Source organism: Patagioenas fasciata, chromosome 11, assembly GCF_037038585.1.
Source record: "Patagioenas fasciata isolate bPatFas1 chromosome 11, bPatFas1.hap1, whole genome shotgun sequence".
In the NCBI taxonomy this organism is placed as follows: domain Eukaryota; kingdom Metazoa; phylum Chordata; class Aves; order Columbiformes; family Columbidae; genus Patagioenas; species Patagioenas fasciata.
This window is the reverse complement of record NC_092530.1, coordinates 9,579,873-9,602,684: the sequence shown is the minus strand read 5'-3', so window position 1 is coordinate 9,602,684 and position 22,812 is coordinate 9,579,873. Positions and strand designations below refer to the sequence as shown.

Here is a 22,812-nt window from a genome sequence, read left to right as displayed (position 1 = left end):
GTCCCAAAGCCAAGAATTTCAAGGCTTTTAGGCATATCTCTGTTATTGGCAGGCGTCTCGTGATGTCATGTGGTAGAACAAATGGACACCAAAAAGCTGAAGTCAACATTGTGCCAGTTTAGCAGGGAAGATTAAAACCGATGTAATTTAGGGAGGCCAAACTGGAAATAATGATTATACACAGAAACAACAGGGTTATTTCATAAGCCATATCCGTTCTTTTCCATTAGTGGCAGATTTCCAAACTTCATTCTTGGTTTCCTAAATTTGCACTCGTTTTTTTCTCTTTTATTTTGGGGGCAGAGGGACTACTTATTTGTGAAGTTGTGTTTGCCTAATTGTATTTCCAAATGTGTTAAATGTATTATTTTCTGGTTTTTTTTTCCTTTCTTTTTTTTGCATAAATTGCCATACTAGTCAGTCCAAACATTGAATTTTGCATAAAATAACCGGTATTCAGGAACTAAGCAGGGAAGTCCTACTGGTTGATGGAGTAGCGTTGACGTGCACGTTCTCTTTTGAAGGAAACTGGTGGTGCTTAATTTTGCCTTGTATATGCAATCAGGAGGACTGTGTTTGTCTAATTCAGTGCAGGGCGGGTAACGAGAGTTCCTCTTCGTGTCTGATTCTTACACTACCCACAGCCCTCAGAAATGCAGTTCTGGTGCAGCTCAGACTGCCATGGTTGTGTTCTCTAAGGTGAGATCAGACCAGATCCTGCAAAGCTGCTCACTTGGATGTCGTTAGGTGTCAGGCAAGCAGGAGATCTGGTTTCTACAAAGGTGGGTGCCCGTGAGAGTATTTGGGAGCCACGCTGGTCTTTTTGCTGTCGTGCTGGTAATCATCATGAAGGGGCCAGTGCTGGAATCAGTTCAGTGCTGGAATCAGTTGCCCGTCGGCCCCGCTGTGGGTCACGCAACCACAATCTGCTCCGGTGCAGCCCCGAGGGGCAGGAGGTGTGTGGGGCTTCTCCAGCGCTGCTGCACATCCATCCCTCCTCCCCAGCATCTCCCGTGCCTGATCAGCTGTCACTTGCCATGGTTTTCACAGAATCACAGAATCCCAGAATGTCAGGGGTTGGAAGGGACGTGGAAAGCTCATCCAGTGCAATCCCCCCATGGAGCAGGAACACCCAGCTGAGGTTCCACAGGAAGGTGTCCAGGCGGGTTTGAATGTCTGCAGAGAAGGAGACTCCACAGCCTCCCTGGGCAGCCTGGGCCAGGCTCTGCCGCCCTCACTGGGAAGAAGTTTCTTCTCATATTTAAGTGGAACCTCCTGTGCTCCAGTTTGCACCCATTGCCCCTTGTCCTATCACTGGTTGTCACCGAGAAGAGCCTGGCTCCATCCTGCTGACACTCACCCTTTATATATTTATAAACATTAATAAGGTTTTCCTGCTTAATACTTGCGTTGTGTTCCATGCTAAAGATATACTGTGACTAAAACCGCTTCAGAGGTTGTACACACCCGCTACGCCTGGTGGCAGAGACACCGAGGCTGGTTAACACCTGGCTACGTCTTGTATTTCTTTGCAAGGGGTGTGTGCAGCCACCGCACGCGTCTGGCCACGCTTCTCATGCTGTGTTTGGTCCAGGTGGTGATGTGTTCCTGGTGGTTGTGTGCGTGGTCTTTGAATAATAATGATTTTTTTTTTTAAAGAGGAATTCTAGCTCTAAATTTCTTTGTTAAAGTCTCTATCCAGTTTACATGCTCAAGGAAGGAAATGCTGAAAGCAAAGCAAATCCTGCTGGATCAGCTTTCTCCCCTGGGTGCAGGAAGGGCGTCACGCAGCCGGTGATGGGACAGTCGCGTCCCGTACCAGCCGTGCCTGGGCTGGCAGGTGCTCCGGCTCTCGCCGTGCGGGAGAGGCTGCGGTGCTGTCTGCCCCCCCGGCGCATCCGCTGCCGGCACCTCCGAGCTGCACCATTTACTGCAGCTGGGGGCAATCGGTGCAGAGTGAGGAGAGGAGGCACCGTGCAGTACTGGAACAAAGAAAGCAGGTAGCTTTGTGTTTGGTCAAGACTGAGAAAGAAAACATTCGTTCTTTTTTTTAGTGTTATATTTTTTTAACAAATAAATTATTCAATACATGTATGTATGTTGTCACAAAATGCCTTTGCTCATGCAGGGAAGAAAGGTGGACACTGAAAAGCATCCCCGTGAAGTGGACACGTGTGCCTGTACATATGTATACCTAATAACAAAATATGCTGCTGAAGGAGTTTGCTGGGTGTAGCTGTGACAGAATCCACAGAGAAAGGAGAAATTATGTATTACAACCAATGTGACTGACTGAATTCCTTGTTTTGATGTTTACTGTGGGTGTCAAGGATGTATAAATGCAAACAGCACATTCATGAATTATTTTGGGTTGCTAGTAGGTTTCTGAAGAAAATAATTTGTAATGAGCTTTATTTATGCACTAGAAATAAAGATGGGATTAGGAGAATATTGAACTGTAAATGCACTGGTGATTTTGGGCTTTTGTGCATCGCACAGAGAATCTCATCATTTATCTCTGCTCTGATCTTGAATATGCAGAGCTGGCTGTGCCTTTTATGCAGCAGCTATTTTAGTTTGCAGCAGTCTGGCCTTGAGTCTGTAAGCCGAGCTTATGCAGAGTAGGCACTAAACCTCCCCGGGCCTCTCCCTGTGGTCCTGCCGCTGGCTCTGAAGCTTTGCTGGGCTGTGGTTTCAGCGTACCGTGACCCAGATAGTTCCCCTGCCCTTGTCAGTGCTCAGCTGTTCTGGTCGTGTGGCCTGATTTACCTGCTCCTGGGCTGTGCACATGGTTTTACTCTCCAGCTTCTTCAAGGCTGGAGGAGATCTTGCAGGTGAGGAGGACGTGAGGGCCGGGCTCAAGAGGGGAATGAGCCAGAGCCGCTGAGACATCTCCAACATGAGGAGTCTGCTTTGGCAGGAGGAGGAGGTACCTACCATACCTGGAGATTTTGCTTTCCAGATCATCTACTGAGATTAGAGCACTGTGAACATCCAGGAATGACTTGCCAGGGTTACCTTGAGTCTGACGCTTGCCATGTCATCTGAAGCGTGCGGTTTTAGACAAGCTGAAAGGCTCTTGTGTGGTGAGCTAAGGTGTCAAGGACAGTCTTGATGTATGTGAAGAACACCTTATCGGAGGTGATTTACCGTATGAAAAAACTGAAAATATGCTGTAGAATAGAGTGCATCGATATGCTGCATGTGACCAGTGTTCACATGGGGCCTGGGCTACTTTACTGAAATCTTAGCCTAGGGTGTACGTAGGTCCCCATACTGACAAGTCCTTGTTTTGCTGTGCAGGAAGGGTGCATCAGATAATCCTCAGAGCTGTGTTAGATTAGGAAATTTGCTCTTTGCTGTTGCATTTTAACAGGACTGTTGAAGATCCTTCAGTGATTAGTGTATTGGTGCGATAGCATGCATAGTGTTGAGAGCACTTACAGCCGCAATCTCAATTTCACACAGGTGCAGGCAGCAAATATTTTTTTCTTAGCAATTTCAGGCCCATACGCTTAAAAAGAATGTAGATAAGTTTTCCATTTGCCTGTTTGTATGCGCTGTGCATGCTGGTTTTGGAAGTGTTGGGGTCAGTGACAAGCCCCGTGCTTTGGGCTGACCCATTGTATTGCTTGACATGATCTGAACCGGTTGTGTTCATATAAATCAGGTTCACTGAGGAAGCAGCTTCTTAGACTTTACCTGTAACCTTGACCATTAAATGTGAGGGGTTTCAAATGAATCTGATTCAGGAGGTTTGGTGCTGGTTTCTCCTGGCTGCCATTATCTTCCCAGTTCCAGCGTTACCAGTTCACGTTCTTAGAGCAACATGGATGTTGTTGTTTTGTTTGCTGTTGTTTGGTTTTGTTTTTTTTTCTTTTTCATTCTTTTAATAACCTAATCATTTAGCTTGAAGGTCTGCTTCATCTTATTTAGCCTTTTAGATTTTGCAAAAAGCCTTGCCCCTTGTTGGGCTGCCTGGAACTGTACTTTCGCTTTAATTTAGTCACCTTGAAAGGGGACTGCCAAAAACAAAGGCAGGATCCAGCGATATGGATCAGCTTACACCAAATCAGCATTGTTGCCTGAGAATGTCTCTTGCAGTGAGAGAAGCTTGAAACCTGCAGGGTGTCTTTTTATGAAAAAAGCAAAATATATACTTATTTGTATGCATAGACCACCTAGGGGAGTTTCTTTTGAATTTTGCACTGTTTTAAACACTCATTGATGTGAGTGCTTATTGCAGAAGCAAGGACAAATAAGATGTGCAGCAGCTAAAGGGCCATTTTTGTCTGGAGGTGCACAGGAGCGGAGTAAACAAGATTCATGAGAATAAGAGGATGGAGGAGTAACTGCGGGACATGTCACCTGCTCCAGGACCTCAGAAGTCAGAGCGGCCTTGTCTTGCACCTTTTAATGGATGACAAGTCTGCTTCTATAAGGTTCTTCCTGAGCCACCTAAAATAGAGATTGTACGCAGGGGGTAAGTATGAGTTTAAAAATATCTCTATTTCTTTATTAAAAGATTCATATCTGATAGTTTCTCTCTATCCTTCCCCTCATTGCTGTCCAGCTCTAGGATGTTACTGATCCTTGCCCAGACAGAACAATTCCTTCCAGGCTTAACTAACCTTCATGTTGGACAGGCAGGGCAAGGCACAGTTACACAGACACAGCATCTTGTTGGGTTGACTTTTGGGGTGGGGGAATTGCTGTTTCTCTGTGATGTTTGCAGAAAACCCTGAAACACGATTAAAACAGAGGAAAACGGTTCCATTTTGTGATACATTTTGCTGCCAAGAAAGTATGTACTTATAGTTTTCATGCAAAGTTTTGTACCTCAGATTGTGCAGTGTAAGAGTAAAATTGTGTCCCTGAAATCTCATAGAGAGATGAAATAGAACTTCAAAAATTTCTGACGAAGAGGTGTTCCGCGTACCTTTCAGAAACGAGATGGGATGTACCTATGGTCCTTTTAGAACCTGCTATGACCTTGGATCACTTTATTTTCTCAGCACTAGTGCAGTAAAATGTAAAACTTAGGCAGAACTTTATATCTCGAAAGCTCACAGGGTGTTGTAGGATTTGTGCCCAGTACATGAAATTGAAGCTGACTCCAGGATGGATTGTAACAAGCTTTCAAGACTTGAGCGTTAGCTCAAAAGTCATTTGATATGTTCAAAAGCAGCAGGAAGAAAAGTTAGTTCAGCAAATTATGGGCGCTGTTGTGGTGTGAAAAGGTCATTCTGTAACCCACCCCAATCTACCAGCACTGCTTGGCCGTAAGCTTTACCTGCAGGTGGAAGCCGTCCTCCCCTCCTCTCGTAGTCAGTCATTCAGAGTCTCAGGTTTGAAATGCTTGCGTTCTTCTTAGAAATGGTTGAGAGCAATCCTGCCATGGGGTGGGGTGGGTTTGCTTTTATGCTGAGTGAAAGGCTTGTAGACTGGATATGTCTTTATCTCAGCTACCAGTCAGTGTTGACAGAACTTGCTTGCAGACATTATTTCAGATTTTTCTTCTCCCTGTCCCTGCCCTTTTGCAGGGCCCCTGTAGGAATGGTGACCCTGCACCATTAACTCCTGGCCATTGAGCCAGAGTAGGTCCTGGGTCTTCATTCCTTGTCCTGAAGTTATCCAGAGAAAGGTGTTTCCGGGAGTAAAGTGAAACCCTGTAGGCAGGAGCTCTTGGTTCAGGGTATCTGTGGGTGTCCAGGGGTGGAAATGCAGCGGTGAGGTGCCAGATGTGCTGCAGCAAGGATGGTCTACTTGTGTGGCTATTGGATGCCTTCCACGAGGGGTCTTTGAATTGTTGTGAAAGGTTTAATTGTTTTTGTTGTTTTTTAAATGGCCTCAATCACTGTGGTTTGTAAAATTGATTCCTTGCTGCCTTTTCCCCAGAAGGTACCATTACATGTGAATAGACCTTTCAAATTCAGCTCCATTGAAAATAATGGAATTAGCCTGTGCTGTTGTTCCCATTAAGGAAATCAATCTTGTTTTGAAAACCCCTGTGCTTTTGAGAAGAGCAGAACTTTACAGAAAGATCTACCTTTCTGCTAGGCAGAATTCCTCCGGGAGACATCTGCTCTCGGTGGGCATCCCTAGATGTTTGCTTTCCTGTTTGGGGGAGATTTGCTGCGATTTCGGAACTGGCATTTCCTTGAACAGTTTTATGCTGTTGCTTTTGTTAGTTTTTAATGTTGATCTCTTTCCACTCTTCCTTTATCTTTTGTGACATTTATGTCAGGTCACGGACAAATAGTTATGTATTCCACGGATTTATTTTTGGTAGCGCTATCCTCACTGAGCGTAACTAGCAGACTGTATTTCAAAGTTGTCTCGTGCTTTTCCTCTGCCAGAGCTGTGAGCTGCTCCTCTCTGTTCATTTCAAAGAGCTTATTACTGCTGTTGGGTCTTTGCCGGCCTCTTTGCAGAGCTTCTTAGCCCTTTTAGAGCCAATCCTTTGCTTTCCCTTGTTGAACACCGAGTCGTTGGGATGTCCTCGATGATTTGTTGACAAGAGGCTGTGGATCCATGGAAGCCACGGATTTCTTCTTGACAATCCCGAGTAATGCAATGTTGCGTTGGCTGCTTTGCTTTTCTTCTTTCCCTATCTGTTCTGCTATATTTTTATATATAAAAATATGCATATATAAAATAAACAAGGAAGTTTCTGTAGAAAATAAATCATTGTTGAGAGAGGGCAAAATGACACTGAATTGGCAGCTTTATAGAAGGTGTGATGCCTTTGATTGATTAGTTGTCAAAGAAATGTAATGTACTAAACATGATGAAGATTAAGGATGTTAGAATGGTTAAAATGCAAGTTGCATAAGTGTTTGGTGTTAGGTTTGAAGCTTCTTCCAGAATTTTAATTTTGAAAATGCAAAGTATTTGTTGTATGCTGTTCCTTAGGAGCCCTCTAGATGCTTTGGAAATTTGGAGTTCTTAAAAAAAAAAAAAAACCAAAACCCTCAAACAAACAACAAACAAAACACAGTCTGAAAGTATTTCGTATTCAGACTTTATGAATTAGGCAGAGAGACATTATTATTTTTTTTTGTGATTAATAGTGAGCTTCTGAGATGCATTAGACACTATTTACAGAAACCGAGCACCAGAAATAATAGTAGCATTATCCTGAACCTCGTAATTACTCTCAGGGTCCAATTTTACATTGTACCTAATGTTCAAGAAATAATAGCGGCGTATTTTTCAGCAAATGATTATTTAGGTATTTAGATAGATATATGTACAGAAGGAGAAAATATTAGTTAAACTAAACAATGCTTTTTGAGGGGATTGGGAATTTTTTTTTACCTTTTGCTCTTTCTTTTGTAACCACACCTTCCTCTCCCATCGTCTCATTCCTCCTTTTCCTCTAGGAGGCAGGAACAGAAACAAATCCATGGGCTTTGTATGGAATCTGTGTTGGAGTCATCCTCAATGCTCTGCATAAGTGACCTTTCAGATCCTTTTATTTCTCTTATCTCCCCATGGGGGATGCCTGGTTTGGCCTCTATACTCTCCACTTCCCCCCTTTCCGACTGCTAATAAATCTTTGTGTAGATGTTTAGCTTCAGCCAGTAATTAGGACCACACTTAGGACCATGTTGCCCCTTGCTCATTCCTGCCCCTTCCTCCCCTGCAGTGGGATGGGGAGGAGAACTGAAAAAGAAGGTGAAACTCCTGGGCTGGGATAACAATAGTTTAACAGGACAGCAAAAGGGAAAAGATAAACAACAATAAAAGAATATATTATACACACTGCAGTCACTCACCAACCTGGAATACTGATACCCATCTGGCTCCTGAGCAGCAATTCCCTCCCCGGGCCAGCTCCAGTGTTTATATACTGAGCATGACATCTATTGTATGGAATAGCCAGTTTGGGTCAGCTGTCCTGACTGCGTCCCCTCCCAGCTTCCTGTGAAAATTAACTCTGTCCTAGTCAAACCCAGCACATGGAGTTTAGTTAATGAAGCAGAACAGAAAGGAACCTGCAGACAACCCGTGTTGTCTGGGAGATCCTGCCCAGGTGTCCAGCTCCTCATCAGTTCCACATTGGGTGTCCAGCTCCAGGAGAACATGGACACTCTCCTTGCTTCGCCTGGGAGATCTGCAGCACATGAACATGCAGCACCGACCATCTTGGCCCCTCTCTTCCCTTACGTGAGGTACAAGTCTCTCCCCTCCACTTTTGTGGCCAATTTTTATCTTGCCAGTTGTCATTCTAACAAGAGCCCCCCCTTGAACTTGCCCTGTCAACTTCCATTGCTGCTTTCATAAATACTCCAACAGACGTCTTGCTTTCTCTCCTGGGAGACTTCTCAGATACTTAACAGATACTGCAGTATCTTTCTTAATGAACTCCTTCGCCATTGATGCTGAAGAGGCAAAAAAAATGAAGTGTTCCAAACCTGACAACAGTTAAGCTGGTGACAAATGGCTGTCGTATTGACCAGTGAGGTCTGTTTGTTTCTATTCCCGCTTCTTTTAACAGCAATAGGAAGTTGGACTGTGAGCTGTTTGAAATCCTGTCCCTGTTCTGCACCTTCACAGCATCAATAGCCAGGACGTGGGGTCATCACCACCATGAGCTGCACTTTTAGGGAAGACTGGGGAACGTGTTTTCAGATGTGCTGGCAGATGATAGGGACCCTCAGGCTTGTCTGACCATGGTAATTTGTCAAAAACTGCACCCTTCATTGGGACTTTGCTTTGAAAGATGCCTGGTGTCAGCAAAGGTGAGGTGATGAGAGCCCTTGTTTTCTTTCAAAGACAAACCGAGAAGTTTTAGGCAAGAATTTTGTTGTTGGGCCCTGCCAATGCAACAGGTTTTTGTGTCGTCTCTGGACACATCTTCCTGTGACAACGTGCAAAATGAATTCTAAATTTCCATTTACTGTAGCTACATGTTGCTGTGTGTAGAATGGAGTGAGGCTTTATCTGCAAAGCACGCAGTAGCACCATCCCAGGTACTTGATGTGCTCTAGACCTTGTGCACAGCACTGCATGGAGAGGGCAACCCTGAAGGAGAAGGTTGGCCATGGGTGGAGGAACCTGTCCATGGGTCCTGCTCCCAGCTGTGTCATTGTCTGCTGCAAGTCCAACTCTATTTTTCTGTCTTTTACCTGTAAGTTTTTTGGATTTATATCATCTCTTGTGCTTGCATGGTGGACCACAGCTGACATCACAGCCCTTCCACACCACCTAAACATGACCCTTGCGGTCAACCATTGCTGTGACCTTTCACCGTCATGTCGGGGTAGAATTACCCAGTGGATGCATCTGCTGCTGCTTCGATGTGCAATATGTGGGCAGCCCTGACCACCACCGTGGTAGAAGTGGCAGCAGGACAACGAGAAGCTCATCTTCCCTGTTGCTGTCTAGGTTGAGTTTGTCACTTTCTCATGAAGAGGAAGGGGCTTCATGACTTGCAAGCAGAGCAGGCTTGAGATGAAAGTCACTAAACTACCAAGATATCATTTTTAGAACTGCATTTTGGAGCACAGCAGCTCTTTAAACTGATTTCAGTAATGAATAATTAAAGTATAAAATACAAGAACAGTGAATATTTCATTAAAATACTAAACAGAAACTACAAAATCTGTTGAAGACAAAAGAAGCTTTATTTTTTCTTCTCTCTCTCTCTTTTTTTTTCCCCTCTCTTTTTTCCTTCTCCCGTTTATCCTCCTACATGGAGAACCCTGGTCTGGGCAGAAGGAAGCAAGGGAATGTGCAGCTGTCGATCCACTGTGGGAGATTAGACATTCCTCCTTACTTATTAACCACTCTCTTCTCAATCGTCCTTCACAGATTAACTTGTGGGTGTAATGATTCAGATAATATCTCATGTGTTCCTTTCCTGGAAATGTTTGTGGACCTTGCAAACACAAGAGCCTGGGAAGCTTCATAGCTGTTCTGTTGAGAAAAAACATATGTTCAAGCTCCAGTCAGAAGTTATGTGTTCAATAATAGTTAATTAGTGGCCAAAACACATGGATATATGGAATTGCATTGTGTATTTGCTATTAAAATTAACAAAACCTTCACAGAAAATAGCTAATTGAGAAATTGAATTATACTAGATAGTAAATAAAAAAATAAAGCAAGTCCTTAGAGGAATTTTTCCAGATTCCACCCCCCACCATGTTCTGGACTTTAACAAAATGTAAGATTATTTAGGGTCTCTGTAGTTAGAAGTCAGATTAGATATTGGTTGAGGCTGTGTTTATTAATCAAGACTAGTAATTACAAAGTCTCTTCATTTCCAAGAGGTATTCAAGCAATCTCTGCTAGAGCGCAGCAAGAATGAATAGATAATGTGTATAACTGGTAGACGGAGAATGAGCATTCAAGGTTGATGAAGATCTAATTCCCATTTAAAAATGAAACCAAATCTAATCTGTGGAATCAGAAGCAATAAGAGTGACGCATTAAAGCGTATTTATAGGTAGTGTTGATCTTTCTTCTGCATCGAAGCCTGCCAGGTCTCCAGGTCAGGAGGACCTGTCTGCTGCCTCACCAAATGACGGCAGAAGCGGATCCGCGTGTCATTGCTGACATGGACTCTGTCCATGACAACCTTACCCAGGAGGTGGTCTTCTCTGATCTCTGGTTTTCCTGTATTCGAACAAAAGGCACTAAGTGATTCCACAGTCATCATCTGGGTTCATTGTGGGTAACGCACGCTGGGCCAGGTTTCCACAAAACTCAGATCCTGAGATTGTTTCCGATCTTTTTTTCTCCTGTTGGTACTGAGTGTTGCCCAAAGACATTCACTGATAATTGCTTGATTAGTTACTGTGGCTCTGATGTCAGAGGTCATTGGGGATTGCATTTAATAAAAGACGTGGCTGCTGCAGCATCATCATTCTAAGGGCTTGGATCCCTGGATGGAGCCCCGAAATCAGAATTAAATACAGAGTGCAGAGAAGAATTTAACACTGGACAAGGTGATTATTTTAAAAATAATAATTAAATTTTAGAAATAAAGAAGGGCAGTGAAATATAAAATCCTATTAGTTCCTGGCCACTTGGGACTGCGAGCCTGTGCCTGGCGCACCTTCCAGAGCTGGAGACCGTGTCCAGGAGACTGAGGGGACAGTTGGTGGGTGGCAGAGAGCTGGAGAGCTGTGGGGAGGCGCTTCAGGCTCAGCGGTGTAGGGAAGGCGTCTGTGAGCCTGGGTACCCGCAGATTTGGGGTGCACGTGGGCTTGTTGGATCAGGCTCCTTGCACAGTGTGTCTGCCCAAGGCCCTCCTGGGCACCGCGTCACCACAGCACTGAACCTGCTCCTTCAGACAACTCACAAGGCAGTTCTGAATATTGGCTGATGCTTGTCAAGCATTTAAAGATTAAACCTGCTGTGTGTGAACAGCTTTTTTGCTTTTCTTGTATTGGAGACCAAGGTGATGAGCATGGTATAAGTATCTTGAGAGAGTAATGCTGAGCATAATATTTTTTATTGATCTTAAAAGCTAAAAGACCTTTCTACAACTTTATGGGGTTTTGGTGTCTAATTACTCATTTATGTCCATGTAATAGTGCAATTATCTTTTCTGCAGACAAATTGGGAGAAGCATATTATCATTTTAGTAAAACTGTAATTCCTGAAATAATAGTTAATTTCTTCCAGTAGTTTGTTTAAGGTGAAAACAAATGGTGGAGATCTTTGGGTGGGTGTCTTGAGCACTCCTTGGCTCTGCAGGGACACTGCTTTACAGGCTCATGCTTTTTTAAATTTACGATAAACTCTAAAAGGCGGTCTAAGCAGAGGTTTGGTTGGGGCTTTTGTTTGTTTGGTGTGTTTGTGGTTTGCTTTTGGTTTCTTTCAAAAATAACATTATTAAAAGAAAAACCTAAAGCCAATGGGCCTTTATCCTTGAGATAAGCTCTTTAGAAATGTGATTTTTTTTTTTCCTTTGGCTAAACAAACAAACCCCCCCTAATTATAAAGGATTGCAGCTTTCAGATAGCACTGGTATGATTTAATTTGCCACTTGCTGTCATTATCTGAGTCACTTCTAGGGAAGAAAATACAGAGAGTACTTGTGTTAGATATGCTGCAGGAAGACTGATGCTTCTCTGTTGCACCATGGTAGCGATACCTTGAAGGATTTATATGTTAACAACATGTGAGCCCTTTTTATTTAAGGTACGTGAACAGTCCTACAATTATTAGTCTTTTTGCCTTTTTTTTTATAATGTGTCACAATCTCTGAAGTTTGAACCAGTTTTGGAGACGTTTTGAACTGGCTTGCTTAAATCATCTTTCCTTTATGATTTGACTAGCTGAAATGTAATATCACAAAGCTGTTCCCACTCCTGAATGGTCAGGATTGGATCACCCACAAACAGTTTAGCGATGTAGCCCATGTTGGGTGAAAATAACCCACTCATTAAGGAAGTTCCCGTTAAGTATCTCACAGGTACTGATGAATAGTTTGCTGCTGCTCCCAGAGACGTTTTGTCTTGTGCTGGGAGAGCAATCCTGGAGCAGCTGTGCTCGAATTCCTTTCAACACAGTTGTGTCTCAGCTCTGCCCGAGGCGAGCGGATGATGCTTCCTGGCTTGACAGGGCCAGGACAGAGTTGGGCGAGTGAACTGACAGAGGTTCTAGTTCAAAAAATCTGCTAGAATTATTAATTCTGGTAGCAGGAGCATGAAATACAGCATTCCTGTTTCCATGAAGGAAGAGAAGGCCACCATGTTGAGCAAGCACTTGTCCTTCAGAGCTGGCTCCAGGAGTGACGTATTTTCATTTATTTCTTCTTATTTTTTGGTATGTGCTCAAAATGTTTAAATGCTGCATGTGGGAAAAAAAATAACAACTTCACAAGAAAAACACAATTAAAACATTAATTATTAGTGCTGAGAGTATTTTTGAGTCATTTTTGTATTCAATCGGCTGTAATTAAATACTCAGCGAATGCAAAATTAGGTCATATATTATGTAAATAGGATGAGACATCCACTAGCTCGAGCAACAAATGCTTCGGAGTCCTTAAGGGTACAATTCGCGATTGGACTCTCGGAGCCTAATCGGTTCTGTCTGACCCCGATTTCCTTCTCTGTCGCTTGCCCACCTGAATGCGGAGTGGATGCTGATGCTGGGTCAGCTCCTGCATCCCAGCCCGGCCGCACCAACCCCCGGCCCCCTGTTCTCACCCAGCCTGGGGTGGGCTCTCCATGGGGAAGACTTTCTCCTGGCCCCGGCGAACCTCTCTGCTGTGCTGTGCTGTGACTTGAGTACATCCTTTTAGACACCGGCAGAATGAATTTAAGTATATTAAAAACAACCAAAAAAAATATTAATAGATGCTTAACCGTTCCGCTGAGTGAGGCGCAGAGCACTTGACGCTGCCCAGGATCATGCCCTCTATTCTCTTAACGCGACACTCGATAACTTCTGCTTTAGCATTCATAATTACAAATGCCAAGCCTGATTTTGTTCCCTTTGAGGATAGCGGGAGCAGTAACAGGTCCATTATTATTAGGCAGAACAATTATGTAGCTCTTCAAGGAAGAAATAAAAAAATATCGAGCTGTTGGGTTCTGCTTTCTTGTGCCAGGAACTTGCCCGCTGTGGGTGCTGCGTGAGGCAGCGTTTCACAACAGTCTGAAGTCACTTCATCCTCAGATTCTCCACTCGTTGCAGTCTTTGTTCCCATCTCCAGGAGTGGCTCTCGAGGAGCACAACCGTACTCCCCCGTTCCTTCCTCCCCAGCTCTCCCAGTTCCCGCTTTGCAATCCAAACATGGGCCTCTGCATGTATGAGGCACGTGGAGAAGAGGAAGGGTGCGTTAGGAGGTGCTGGTGGCAGAGCGGGGAAGCAAGAAGAAAAAATTACAGGTAGCTGTCATCTTCCTAATCCCTCCTGCTCTTCACACCCGACCCTGGTTTGTGTCCCAGTGCAAGAGGCTGCAATTCAGAGCTGTATGCGGGATGACGCATGAAATATTCTGTTGGTCCTTCAGGTATCAGTTTTCTAGAGCGTGTGCAGTTCGACGCTGATTGTATTCTTCACGTGATGGAAGAAACAGTTTTTGGTGCATTATATTTGGGGTTTTTAAGAGAGATAATGTATTTTCTAGCCTCCCTCCTTCTTCTGTGCTCCTCCCTCCTCAACCAAAGCACCTTTATTTTACAGAATTTCTTTCCTTATCCCACAGCTGATTCCTCGTAGCTCCCTGGCGAAAAACAAGGTGGGTTTAAATCGGTAAGAAGAGATCAGCCTTGTCATTGGGAGCAAGGGCAGTTCATGGGGCAGTGCAGTGGGAACCATGCTGCTCCCCAGCCCTAACATGGGGATCCAAATTCAGCTGTAAAAAGGAAATCAATCAGCATATTATTGTAAAGGAGATGGTGTGTGGTTTTTATACCTAGGTAGCTGTTTTCCTAACTCACCATGAGACGGGAAGAAACTCGTCTGGTCTGTGCATCTTGAATAGCTGTGGCTGGAGTCACAAGGGCAGGACCGCAGCACTGGCAGCTTCAGGCACTTCTCTCACCTCTCCCAGCTCTGAACGGCGAATTCTGCGTTTCCCTCCCTTGGTTTGCCTTGTCAGTATTACCCCTGCAGTTGGGCTGTAATACGTGGCATGTACAGTCTGATATTTAGAAGTGAAAAGCTTATTTATCTTGCCCAGCTGCAAAAAAACCCGTGTGGACCTTTAACAGGCTGACTGATGTATTGCAACGGTGGGCAGCTTGTAGGAGCTGGTGGGGGTGATCCTGGGGATGGGATGTTAGTTACTGTTTGCTTTCGGTAATAATAGCTGCTGGGGAACAATGAGCCAGACTGGACACGCTGAGGAGCTGGTATTTGAGTTTCAAACTTCCTTCTAGCTGGGGGGGTCAGGCTTGACTGCTTGCAGCTTCGTGCTGTCAGGAGCCATGGATTTGGCTTATCAAGCAGGGCTGGGCTTGCTAAGTGGTTGGCAGACATTATAGAAAAGCGAGATGCTATTCACGCTGCAGTGGATAAGAAGTTGGAAAGCGTTGGTTTAAGATTGCAAGAGGCTGAGGGGAAAATTGAAGTCGTGGAGATAATGATCATTGGACCTAATGCTGCTCTTGCTGAGAATGCCAAAGACCAGGTTGTAAGGCGTGCAGAAGTCCAGTTGATGATCTGGAAAATAACTGCAGATTGAGTATTATCATCTTGGTGGGAGAATCCTGTGAATATATTGATGGAGAAGCAGAGAGATTCATGCTCTTGTTGCAGGTCGAGCTGCATAAATGCTAGGTGGAATTTTTGAAGTGCTTCAGTATGTCGCAAGAGCATCATGTTAGTGAAATATTAAGCTGCAAAGCAGTGGCTTCCTGGGATAATAAAACAATCAATATTATGAAATGATGCAGTGACTTGAAAGTGGTCTGTATGTTGCACCTCTGACCAAAAGAATCTGTTGTTTTTTCACTAACTGTTGTGGGATTGTTCAGTCTAAAATCTCGGGAGGTAATTTTAATGCTCTGTGACTTCTGTGTGTCATTGGATGTGGCTTTTTCTCATATATCCTTAAAAAAAATACATTAAAATTGATCTCACAGAAAAGCATCCAGAGTACTCTGCCTTCTTATTGTCAACAGGCCATCATTTAATAAAACTCTTTTTGTATATATAGTAATTGGCAGAGAGAGAAATCTGGACTGTAGCCGGTGCCATAGCCCTACATCTTTTCTTTCTTTCTTTTTTAAAGACAAAGAATGAGATGTTAGGTTAAACTGTTTTTACCAACTGCATTATGTGTCAATAGGTAGTGAATAGATAACATCATCTCAGATGTACGCACAATCAGATTTTCTCCTCCAGAAACTGAGAATTGGTGTGCAGCTGCTGACAGAAGATCTTATTTGCCTGACAAAGGCCTCTGTGGACAGAGGAATTTTTCCCCATCGAGAAAAAGCAGCCTTTCAGCATGTTTTTGGATGGTCCACCTTCAGAATTATTCCTTCATTAAGGTCTTCTCATTTCCTCCAACCCATTAAACATTTTAAAATATTTTTTCTAATATATATGTAAAAAACTATCATCCTGACCTTTTCCTCCTGGTTTGTGCAGTTGCCTTGACCCGCTTTGTTCTTCCCGGCCACGCGTGACGTGTCCCAGTGCCCGGGCTGGGCTGGCACACGGGGAGGGGACGCCTGACGTTGCTCTGGGTTGTGCCTGCTCCTGGTTATACCCTTGCTTGGGGAGGGGCAGAGAAAGGGATAAGCGGATTAACTCTTCATTTTTCTCTATTATGCTTTTGTGCCAGATCCATTGTGTGCCCCGGTGTTGGTTGTTCCTTGCAGAAGTGTTGTGGTTTCACTTGTCTGCATCGGGTTCCTTTCCGTTGCAAGACGACAAGCGATTGCTTCCCCTTCCGTCTTTGCAAAGGCTGCATGTGCAATTAAACATGTTGTGTTAATTGGTCCCATCTTCTCAGATTGCTTGGAATTTCAAACTTTGTTTTCCTAATATGAAAATGCTGGAAGTTTTTCTTTGGCCTGGAGCTTTCTATAGTAAAAGAGAATTTGGAAACCAATTATTGTATTCTAGCCAAGGATAATTTAACATAATGCAGGATCTGGCCATTTAAAACATTTAAACCTTTTCTGATCCAAACCATTCTGATATTTTACTTTTCTGTGAAATCCTCATGAAGTAGATGGAGTTTATTGCTGATGTGACACCTCTCTGTGCACAACCCAGGGCCAGTTCTGGGCAGGTCTGTGTTGGAGTAATGCTTCTCATTTTACTCCAGCACTGCAAGCGGTCGGTGGTGTCTCTGGGCTGTTATTTATTAGCATCTGTGTTGCAGTCGTGCTGTGGTCCATTAGGCTCTGTACAATGAAGGTCCATGGGCTGGTGGAGCAGCCCCGCTCCTGGCTGGGGAGATGCTCTGGGCCACAGAAGCGTCCGTGGCATTTTTCATGAGCTAATTGGTGAGCTTGTCGCTTCTTTTTGCGAAGTTGTACTTGGCCTTGCAGGGAGCGAAATCACCTGGCAAAACATCCAGGAGATGGGGAGGAACCAAGGAGCAAAAGGAAACAGGGCAATTAAATAATCTCAAAAAGAACAAAATGTTTGTTGTCCTAAAAACACGCAGCCACGTTGCTGACGCTACGTTTCATGGTTGTGGCACTGAGCTGTTTCAAAGCGATGAATGGGGAGGGGTAGGGAGACAGACCTGCTTGGAGAAATATGGTGGCCAAAGGTGTGCTGAGGGTCCGGGGAGAAGAACAGACATGGTGAGCATCTGCAAGGTGGGATCCAGCGGGCAGCATGTGGGGAGACAGCCCTGTGTGCCTGGGGTGGGATTTCGGCAGTGCTGGTCACCCCGGGCTTCGAGGGGCTGAGCAGATGTTGCTTCACCAGGGAAACGTGCAGAGGGTTGAAGGACAGGCGGCGCAGGGCAGCGCACGTCATCCCGCATCGGTGGGACGCCCTGACCTCCTTGGCAGGCATCTGCCGAGAGCCTGTGGATTCGGAACAGAGGCACCTTGTGCCCAGTGTCCAGCCTCACACTGTGTTTTGTTTTCCAGCAGCTGTTCGCAGGACCAGAGGGGTGAGGGGGGAAGATGCCATGTGGCTACTCACCTCCTGCCCTGCGCTTCATTAACTGCTACAAAAGCTTCACTTGCCAGCAAAGCTTCCATCTCTCTGCTACATGTGATTTGTGGTTTAACTCCTCTGCTTTTCTGTGCTGTACCGACAGGCGTAGGAATACGTTTCTCTGCGCCGCTTAAAATGTAGATGATCTTTTTGATTACCTATGAGATTGCTTAGGAAATGTCTGTGCTTTGTTGTAGTGCACATGCTCCTCATGCGTTTACAAGCAAGCCACACACTGGGACAGAACTAGGTCGTGGGTAGACTCCTTACCGGACAGATGTTTAATTTCCCTAATTCACCTCCTATATTAAGCAACGTAATTGTGATTTTAGGGGTACGTGAATCTTGCTGATCATTGCTAATTTTTATTGTGGGTCCATGAGAAGGTTGAATTCTGGAGGCACAAAATGAGAGTTTTTCGTACATGGGAGAAAGCGGGATATTTTGTCTTTGACTCTCAGTGGGAGGTCACGGCCTTTTGTGCTGGCAGCTCTGAAACCAGCACAAACTGGGGTGATTAGCTCCCTTTTCTAATGAGTACACAAAGCTGATTGTGAATGAGCCAGTGGGTTCATTGTGCAACCTTGGCCTGCATTTAATCCTTTATGTGAGACCCCATTTTACACAGGGACAGCAATTGGAATCCAATTTACACCAGGCTCGGCATTAAATCTCCTTACTCTGGCGATACTGCTAATCAATGAAATTGAAATTCAATTGCTGTTAGGAGTCTCTTCCCTTCAGTTATGCCACTCGCTTTCTGCTGCGCCGCATGTTTTAAGAGAGATGAAGCCCTTAAGTGGGAAACACTTTGTCTTCCTAATACAAGAATAAACAATGTCTCGCTTCGTGGCAAAACACATCCCAAGTACTGTGCAACAAGCAGGAGAGATCTTAAAAGTCCATCAAGAGATGTTATGGTAATTTTGCAAGAACGACCACCTTGCTTTTAGAGAGAATTATCTAAATATGAAGATAAAAGGAAGAAGAAAGGGAGCTTGACGTGTAGAGAGACACATGAAAGGTTTGGGGAGAGGCTTTCTGTGCTGCACGGAGATATTAGCAGTTGAGTTTTCTGGCAAGCACCTTAACAGCGAGGAGAGTTTCTTCCTGTCTGCTTTTCACTTCAACAAGCAGGACTCGTTTAAATCAGTTTTGGGGTGCATCAGAGATCAGTAAATAACAAAGAGGAGACTTCGCATGCATCGCTTGTTTGCTTTTCAAGGAACATTGTGAATGCTGATTAATCAGCCCCTCCCAGCAACCTTGGGAACCACAAAATTATAGTTTTGAAAAACCTTCCCCGTTTTGCACTTGAGGAACTGAGACACAGAACGATAAAAGCAAATTTTTAGGAGCATCAGTGTTTGAACAGCCATGTGTGATGGGAGGAATGATTTCGGAAGCACTAATGCCCATCCTCTGGAAACCAAGCAGCAGAAATATCCCACCTGGGGGAGTCAGGAATGGGAATGCCACGAACCGTGGCTCGCTCTTGGAAATTTTGGCCAGTTGTGGCTTTTGAAAGCCAGCACGCTCGGTGCCTTGGAACCGCTCGGGTCAGGAGTTGCTCAGCTCTCGTCCCCATCTATTACTGCCTGCAACCCCTTGAAATATTCATTCCGCCTTTTATTCATCACTGCTGTTCAATACCCAAGGCATAACCATGATCTGGAACGTTTGTATCCCATTACAGTCATTGTTTTGGGATTATCTAGAAAGCTGACACTGGGCTGGAAATTAGTGAGTATATATTCCCCTTGAAAGCAGTATGCCAGGTGTATTTATTTAAAAAATCATGCAGCATCCTCTCCAAAATCAGGTGATACTTTTTACACAATTAACTGTGTTTGCTTTTTGTTCCTCACCTAGTTTCTGAGCCACTGGGCTGCTTTTCCAGTCTTTTTTTTGCAGCTGCGGAAGTTGGAAATGTATTTTAGAGGTGGGGGGGGAAAAAAAAGGTATTTTTTTAAAACAGCCCAAGGAATTTGTGAACAGAAGCGTTGAGATGAATACTACACAACTTGTGGTGAAAGTTACAGGAACCACTATTGTTGCTAAGGCAAACTAGAGTTTAGCGTTGTCTGTGCTTGGCAGCGTTCTGCCTTGTTTCTCTGTGAAATGCGGCACTGCAGAACCACGCAGGTGATCTGACTTTTATGGGACTTTATCCATCCTGGGGAACCTGAAACTCGAGTCGAGATGACTTCAGGGCCACCCTGGGCAGTCTGAGGTCTGTCAGATCAGACAGCATAGAATCATAGACTTATTTAGGTTCAGAAACGACCCTTAAGTCCAAGCGTAAACCTAACACTGCCAAACCCACGTCTAAACCATGTCCCTGAGCGCCACGTCTGCAGCATCGGTGGGAAGAGGAGGCATTGGGAAGCAGAGTGTTACTGAATTTCAATTATGTTTTTGAACCTGGCAGTTTCAAATGATGGACACATCTGAGAATGCAGCAGCTTTTCCTAGGAGGAGACTGCCTACCTTCTGAGCTGAAAAATGCACTTTCAGAGGCCGGTGCTTTGGGGTTCCCAGGCTGATAGACCGTATTAGTGTGTTTCTGTACCACCTTGATTGGGTTGTGTATCGGTGACCTTTCCTCTCTGATCTGAGCCTCTGGGCTGTCCAGGCTGAGTTATTACTGAGGTTTCCGAACAAGACTGAGCTAAAAGGCCAGTGAGAAGTTACAGCTGGTACCAAACGCGGCTGCCTGCCTGTTTGATGGCCATAGCTGCGGGGAACGTGTTTGACTTGATCTTCAACGGTTCGCACTGATTTCCACATACAAATAAAAAATAAAAATTAAAAAAACTAAACCAACCAACCAAACCACACAAAACCTTCCAAAAAACCCAAACCAAACCCCCGCTATGATTGCATTAAGCTGCTGTTCTCATTTCGGAGATGCTAGTTACGCTTTCCCAAGCCACTGAGGAAGACTGGATTTACCTGTAATGACTGCAAGTGTTGCAAATGTCACTGCTGATCCTAAAAATGTGGTTTTGTTTTCTGTGTCTCAGTTCCTCAATTGCAACATGATTGCAAGGGTTGCATTTGTCATGGCCACACGCTTTAAACCACTGGGCTTTTTCAGCAGGCGAAGTCTTGACTTTGCAATTGATTCAATCAGGAAAAGTCTGGTTGACCTTTCAGACAGAGTTGATCTGCTCGCCTTTAAGGTGAGGGTATTTTTTAAAAAATAAATTATTTTGTACAAATACAGCAGTCTGAATTAAGGACAAATGCCCTAAAGTGCACAGCTGAGCCTGCTTGATGAGTGAAACATTTTGGGGCGTTTGATTTTTGTGACCTCTTTTTCTGTGAGCAAGTTGAACTCCAGCACTTTGCAGGGAACATTGTTTTGTGGATAGAGGACATCGATCTTATTTGACAGAAAATAAATGGGTGTTTGTGTTATGACGCCTATTGAAGTACTTTCTTTTATGTATCTGCAGGATGCTCTGCCCTGAAATCAGATCCCGTCTGACCGATACATTTGAACAGGATGATTCTGACTCTTTCACGACTTTCAAGTGTAGATGTGTTAATGTTTTGCCCGGCACATTATTTCTAACAGGCTGAACTTTCATTGTGTTTTCACAGTTTGGGTTTATGTTTAACTTGAGGCTTTCATAGTTATTTAATTCTTCCTAATTTTTGACTCCCTGGTAGCCTCACGACTGCACCAAGATTGCAAAGGAAAAGACAAACACTGCCTCTCTGCCTTTATTTTCTACAGATCTTCCTTTCTCTCCCCAACCTCCAGGCCCCCAAATCTGAGCCCCAGGGGAAAACTGGAAGTTGTTTCCTCAGACCTGTCAACTCTTGTGCTTTCAGGATGAGCCTAATGATGTTGAGCCCTATATGATTCTTTCACACTTGTCTACTTCAATCTCACACCACAAGACAAGCAGTGGCTGTGCGGAGGGAGGGATGGAAGTCTTGCTACAGTAGAAATCTGCAAAACGGACGCACTGGGTGTGAAGGAAATTTGGGATCAGATGCAAATCCTGCGTGTAGCAGAGCTGCTTGGTTTGGGTTTGGTTTTATGGTTTCTTTTTTCCTCTGCAGTTTAATATGATTTTTGTCTCGATGCGTAGGAAATCAAATCAGGTTTTGGAGGGACATGGGGAGGGATAAGAGTGAAGAATTATGCTCAGTGTTTCCCATCTGCCTGGTGTTATGTAGGTGGGAGTAAATAGCAGAATTTGGCCATGGAGAGAAGAGAATTAGTGCTGAAACGAAGTACATAGGTGGCCGCAAGCCGCATGCTTCAGAGATTGACTCTCTCTGCCTTTTTTAACCAATTATGAGACCACTTGTCCTGAGGACATTTTGTGCCTGGAGGCTTCATAGAAAAACACTGAGGTTGCATTAACAGACTAATACAGTCCTCTCTCTAACCACTGCGTGCAACCCACCATGTGTCCTGTGCTGTGTCTCATTGAAGACGGGTAAGAAATGCTACCATGGCAAGTTTTGGGAGCAACTGGTGTGCAGCATTACTGTACTGCCTGGACTCCATCGCATGAAGTCATCCTTTTTTCTCTGTGTTTGCTTTTCAGCATAGTCTGTGAACAGTTTCCTCTACTTGTATTTTCTGGTGAGTCACAGAGGGGCAGAGGAACAAGCTAAACACAGATGGAAGTGCAATAGCTGGATTGCTGAGCCTCAGTTTCTCTCCAGAGTGCGCTCTTTGCAGATAGTGTTTGGAAAACCACATCTCGCTACTACAAACGTGCAAAGTCACGTGGAGGTGGGGCTTGCCCACTCCTTTCCTGTTAGATTGATTTTACACACCAATGAAATGCAGATCAGGTTTATGGGGTGTGTGAGCAGTGTGGCCACTTCTTTCCTAACTGTTATCCATTGTTTTTTTGCTTCTTGTGGGTATTTACAAGCAAGTTTTGTGCAGGGCTATGGTTTTGGTTTACCAGAACAATATCTGAAGCCACGTAGACCAATGCTGAGCATCTGCTCCCCTACATGAGTAGCTGTAGGTGTGTAAGACACAGTGATGGAGATCCCGCCGGGTGTGGGATACAGACAGAGGGGACACGCGTACTGTGCAATGGTCCCCATGCCCGGGGAGCAACTGCTGAATGAAATGGGTGGGAAGAAACAGGATGGGAAGACAGAAAAAAAGAGGTGGGATATTGCACATCTTATTAGGAGTTTTACTCCTTTCTCCTTACTTTCTTC

General features: G+C 44.5%; 1 protein-coding gene across 9 annotated transcripts in view; it reads left to right on the top strand.

The window, feature by feature from the left end:
• The window catches only part of NEXMIF (neurite extension and migration factor), a 170,411-nt gene that overhangs the window by 46,332 nt on the left and 101,267 nt on the right, over positions 1–22,812 (top strand). For 2 of the 9 annotated variants that reach the window (XM_071813418.1, XM_071813411.1), the window contains exon 2: positions 4,299–4,483. The exons of 5 other annotated variants lie outside the window; for them this stretch is intronic. The gene's annotated coding sequence lies outside the window, so the exon portion shown is untranslated. The remainder of the gene's footprint in view (positions 1–4,298; positions 4,484–22,812) is intronic. 2 more of the 9 variants (XM_071813412.1, XM_071813413.1) reach the window with 1 other exon arrangement.